This window comes from Colletes gigas, unplaced genomic scaffold (genome assembly GCF_013123115.1).
Source record: "Colletes gigas isolate AHSC1104 unplaced genomic scaffold, ASM1312311v1 Colletes_gigas_Sc00018, whole genome shotgun sequence".
In the NCBI taxonomy this organism is placed as follows: Eukaryota; Metazoa; Arthropoda; class Insecta; order Hymenoptera; family Colletidae; genus Colletes; species Colletes gigas.
The window spans coordinates 3,219,825-3,226,014 of record NW_025106647.1 but is presented as its reverse complement, the minus strand read 5'-3'; the positions used below and the strand labels follow the sequence as shown (position 1 = coordinate 3,226,014).

At 32.6% G+C, this 6,190-nt stretch overlaps 1 protein-coding gene across 2 annotated transcripts in view; it reads left to right on the top strand.

Moving 5' to 3' along the window:
- The first annotated feature begins 419 nt into the window (after window positions 1-419).
- The window catches only part of LOC122400461 (organic cation transporter protein-like), a 30,640-nt gene continuing 24,869 nt past the window's right edge, over window positions 420-6,190 (top strand). The window contains exon 1 of one of the 2 annotated variants that reach the window (XM_043401948.1): window positions 420-1,010. The gene's annotated coding sequence lies outside the window, so the exon portion shown is untranslated. The remainder of the gene's footprint in view (window positions 1,011-6,190) is intronic. The other variant, XM_043401947.1, reaches the window with a different exon arrangement.

Genomic DNA, 6,190 nt, shown 5'->3' with positions numbered 1-6,190 from the left:
AGAATGCCCATGATTTTTTATTCCATATCAACAAAAGAAACGGAGCTTTAACTGTAAATTATGTCTCGTAACTACTCTAATAGTAGGGATAGTGAGTTAATATTTGGTTCAGTGGCATTTTTATCATGCTTATTCGATTGTACCCTTTCTGTCTAAAACCCATACCTTCGTTTATTCCCTATAAACATCTGTCTAATCATTATCGTTGAGTAGTTCGTCGGGGGTGAGATTGCAGTCTATTTTCGCGTGATTTGGCATACCATGACTGACGCAAGTGAATGGAGTCGCGTTAAAAATGTGTAACAGGTTGTACGGAATGACCATCATCATAATCTGACGTCTCGTCCCTAGTGTTCGCCAGGAACGGGGAACGCCAGTGCGTACATTGCGAGCGTACATATTTATGGACCTCGAAGTCGAGTCAGTCGCACGATCGGGCGAGCGGGCTAGTCAGTTTCACACGAGCACCACGCGCGAGCAAACGCTTTTCTCGCATTTTATTCGATCGCCGTAGCTCGCGCACGACACATGGGCGACGCAGTGCCACTCCACTCTCGGAAAACTTGAATAGATTTCGTTGAATCCGGGGACTACAATCGACTCACAGTCGCAGACAACGAGATTGTTCCCAATCCTTCTTCCGATCCAACCTCTGCGATCCTGTTCAAACTCTCTCTTTCTTCTTTTTTCTAAAAGTAGTCGTTGCACGAGTTTTTGAAAACTTAGTCTGTTGGATAGTTTCTTTTTCTCTTTTTTTTTTTTAATCAAATTATACTCGAATGAAAGATCGACCGTTCTCGACTGTTATCGAGGCACTAGTTTGGCGGGAATCGGTTCAACGTTTATTAGGATTTGATCAGCTCGAATGACGTGTTAGACTGTTTGGAGTAGTATCGTTACCCGATGTAGTATCGTTACACGAGGTGCGACGGAAAAGTGGAGTGAATCTTGGCGGTCGTCTGTGATCGAAAGGAAATCTCGCGGAAACACCTGTTCGACGCAAGAAACAGGTAAGGGATAAGTAGCTTTTTTAACGTCTCTTTAAACCACGTAACACCGTTGACGATCGCTTTTGACAGTTCTAGAATCATTTTTCTCTTTAACAGTCTGGGTGTCTCAGTATTAAAATGTGTTTAACCAATTTATTTCATTTTTTACATATCGATGCTAACAGTAACATACAAATAGAAATAGAAATATAATTATATTGCTCCCGTTCTCGGAAGTACAAATAAAGTAAATTAAAAAGAATCAGTATTTTAGGTATTTCCTAATTAGTAGCACGAAACTTAAATTAAATTATCATGTTTGAATTATTTGTTATTTTTGTCTTACTTTAGTGATAAAAAGATTATTATTTATTTAAAAAATCGTTTAAAAAGATGCAACACTTGAAACGGTTTCAGAGACCTTGTTTATCGATTATAGATTTTTCGGCGGGAATTTAAAAATCACTGGGTAAGAATGTCCTCCTTATTTAGGCGCTAAAGGGCTAAATAAAATAGTAATTTTACGAACAAAAACAATGTTTTATAAGTGGCATAATACAAATTTTAGTTTCAAGTTTTAAACCTAAATTTTGGTTAAATAATAATAATAATAAATTTGTTTTTAAAATAAAATATTAACTTCAGTAAATAGTACAATAAAAGGTCGAATATTTATCAAAATACAGTCTTGTGTGTTTCGAATAAATAAGACATATAAATTCAAATACGAGTCGCGCAAATTTATGAAATACTTCGAATTTTCGAGACGCATTTCTGCGTTTCTCGAAGCAGACAATAACATTCGTGCATTCGTTTGTCCGAGAAATATTTGTTCCGTTAAGCCTCAACGAAGAGGATTAGAAGTTACGAAACACAAATTTCCGTGCATTGTAAAATCGTCAATCATTCGTTTGCAAACCATTAATACGTATTAAATATTGTGGGTTGAGGAGATAACAGCGACGTCACGACGTTACTTATCTGACAGTCTATATCGTAATGTTTCGTACACGAATGTGAGAAACACATGCGTTCGATTACGTTGAGAAATATATGTCCGAAAGATCAAAGACCCGTCACGCTCGTAATGGTAACCCTAATTTATTGCAAGATGGTTATTAAACGGTTCCAATCGACGAACGTTCAATTACTCTAAAATATCGAATCTGTTGTTAATACTGCATACAATATTACTATCAATTGGAAATATTTTATCGAAGTGTATAGTTAGAGGGACTCGTACGAAACACTTTGTTTAAAAAGAAGTAGATGTTGATGCACACGAAACAGATGTCGGCGTTAAAAATACGCTCTGATAGACGGCGGCGTAAATGATTCCCCATACTTGTTCGTTTAATCCCAATTTGCGCTTTGGCGGTTGTTTCAAAATTTATCTGTGCCTTTGTGTTATCGCTGGCGAAACATAATCTCGAGATTAAGGTGATTCAATATTTAGTGCAAGGTCAAGAACTAACGAAGATCTTGTTTGAACACTTTTGATAAGATCTATTTTTCACAGCTTTTTGAATTGTCTGTTCGTAAAAAATTCGTCGAATGATAGACGCAAGAAACAATAATTTTGTATTTTTGAAAATAAGGAAGTATTTCTAAATACTATAGAAAATAAAAAGAACAGTTTTTTTTTTTAAACATTCGTGATCTTTGTAAATTTTTCGAAGATCTTGGATATTTGTTTATTATCTGTATTGATTCTTTGTTTGTTATTTTAATTTGTTTCTATTGCGGTGAGAGAATGCGTTTCAAACGAGTCGCGTAACATTTAACTTCCCGTAAAATAGCCATCTGTAAACTCGAAATCGTCGGAAAACTGTTTCATGAATCATTCTACGCACGCGTTGTTTGGAAAGGCATTTCAACGCCCACGCGTTCTCACACGCGGTTGTTGTGTTATGTCGAGGAACCTTGATTTTTATACATATTTCGCGCAAATAATATCTGCCAATTTTCCACGCGAACCGAAATTTCTAAGCAGAGAAATTGGGATAGAGTAAAACTGCAAACGAGACTTTTTTCTTCGTTAGTTTCTTAATTGGAAAATGAATGTTAAAATTGAAGAAATAGAGAATAAGTATTTCTATGGTTGTAACTTGTAATGATCTGATTTAACATTCAAAGAGCAATTAATTAAGAGTTTTACCTCCAATCATAAGTGTATCATTTAATTTCCATTATTTTGTTACGATCAGGGCCAGAAATAAAATGGAATCATTGAATTATTATTTTGAAAACTTGATTTTCTATTGTTAACTCTGACAGTGTAAGTAGCTTAAATATCTTGAAAATGTTTCAATTGTTGCATTTTCATTATTTTCACTTGTTTTTACAATTGGCAAGATTTTTAAAACTGCCCAATAGGTTGTTAATATTCTGAAATATTTTTTTGAAATTTTGGCAATTTGTTCGAAATAGTTATCAATCGAATAAAATTGTTGAGAAGTATTTAAAAATTAATTAAAAGGCCTCAGAAAATTATTTTAAAATTAATAAGAGAGGGAATGTAGTTGGTGCAGTTATTGAAGTTTTATCTTTCATTCAGTAATTTATAAAAATATGTACTAACAAAATATTAGAATTAAACAATTACGTGGAAAGTTAAACGAGAGAATTTTTATCTATTTTCATTGGAATAATTTATTATTGAAAGCAATTTATACAAATTATTATAAAATTAATGACTCGAATCCATATTGGAAATATTCCACAGAAAAAAGGGGAAATGTCAATTTTAACGAGTTTTGATTTTTTGTTTTATGTTTACGTGTATTTTATTACTATGTTGCATTTAATTTCGCCTGTTTCTGACTTCCATAATTATAAGAAGTCAAGACGTGCAATGAAAAAATTGGAATAAAAATAGTTTTTGTTTTTTAAAGTTTTCCAAGTGTAGATGATACTAAAACGAAGAATAGAATTTTTATTTTGATTAAATATTGCATTGCATTAAAAAATAAATTCCTATAAATTGATATTCCATTTTTTTTCAACCGTGGGTCCTTCGTGTATTGGTGGACGTGACTAATGAAAGTAATTTGAAAATTATGCCAATTCGGGTTGCAGCCCGCGAATTTCAACGGTTATTTTATAATATTTTTTAGCCTGTTGCTTTTGACAGAATAACGGGCCAAAAAATATGCGCAGTTGATCCGACCGCAGTGACTGCAGCCAAAATGCAACCGTGGATCAAGTTCAATGCTGTCGTAAACTTTCTCGAGCGATGTTAGGTGGTCTTCTGTTTCCTTCGAACGTACAATAATTCCCTTTCCTCGTTATATCGATAGTTTACGTAATAAATTTCTGTTTACATAATCGATTCGACAAGGAAACGTTTCCGTTTATATCCGACATATGCCGATAAAATGAAACGCTCTCGTTAACATGTTTCTAGTTTTATTAAATACGAATGGCATTTTCCCTATTATTGTATTTCTTGGTGAACGAGATTTACCACTTTTCTATATTCGTATTACACGATTAAATTTTAATTATAACGTTAACTTTTGCAGTCTTCCGATTTTCTAAAAAACGTTTTGAATAAATCTTAGGATTACATTGTACATGAAAAATATATATTTTCTCTATTTTTTTTAATGATAAAATAATTTCGAAGAATCTTAATCATCACATAATTTTTTGTTTCGTTTTTAAACAGAGTTTTTTTTATCACCCATTTGAAGTAGTAGATATGAAAGAAATTAAATTTTGAAAAGTCATGTTTCAAGAACGAAGTTTCTTGATATATTATAATAGTATCGTAGTTTCAGATTGATATTATTTATCAATATTTGGGATATAATAATATAAAAATTGTGAAATAAGATAATTTTGTACACAGTTTTATCAACGTAACTAACAATTATGATTTCCTAGTGCAATAATTTCGTAAATAAAATGGCAGTTCTCAGAAGATTTGGAAAAGCAGAAATTTATAAATGACGCGACGTTTCTTTTCGAAGTAATTTCGAAAATAATTACGTGTCGGCGCTTTAATGACGCTTAACGAAATTGCTCCGTTCTTAATGCAATCAATTGAACGTATGCATGTACTTTATGACACGACGTCGGCGCTTTTGCCTCTATCAATGCCTCTAGTTCTCGTCTTACACGTGCTGATATTCATTGCGTTATACACACGGCACATGATGGATATAGGATGCTTCATAGAAGAAGTTGAACAGAAGCAACGCTCGTTAAATGAACGAATCAAAAATAGTTACGCGAGTATCTTTTCTTATTACAGTAACTGAGGGATAGGAACAATAACAGACGGTTGGATACAAGCACCGGAACGTCTCAATTTTTAGTAAATTTTTGTAAATGAAATTAAAAACAAAGGGACTTATAATTAATATTATTAAAAAATTATCACTGAAATAATAGACATGTCATTATTTATTTATTTCTAATATTAACACATATCTTTCAACATTAATGAAATTTTAACGCAGTAAAACGATATTTATAAAAAGCACTGATAATAAAAATCGACGCATTAAAATTATGAGAGTAATGGCAAAAAAATGCATTTTCATGGATATAAATTTTAGTTGTCGAGACTGTTGAGAGTAGGTGAACATCAAACAGATGCAGGTGCGTCTTGAAATTGTCGTGTACACTTCTATGTGTATTTGTATTTCCATTTATCCTTATTTAGACAACGTTGACACTGCCTTGCTAAGAACGTATCCGGATAGTTTATTTTTGGCTACAGTACGCAGGATTTAACTTTAGAATATTAGTTTATTGTACACATAAAGATATACGAATTAAATAGGTAAACAATACGTGGGAAAATAACTATATATTATCAACAATACGACGTTTAGAACAAACTATCCTATAAATGTAATTAAACTGTAGGCATTAATTCGTAGAGGGCGTTTGCGTCGATCATCGAAAAGTGCAGTCTTCATATTCTTGCACTTAACCGACGAATAATTAATTCCTGATTTCTTGGAACGTTTACGTTGTAAAAGAATATTTAATTCACGATTGTTTCTAAAAATATTCTTGCGTTTGTTTTGCGAATACGATAAAGAGTAACAACGTTATCCTTTTGAATTCGTTAAAAGTTGATTTTATCTTACTTAAGATGTCACGGATAATCATGGTACTTCGAATTGACATAAGAATTCGTTCATAACGATCATTAACATTTTTTTTTTGTTATCATGATGGATTTA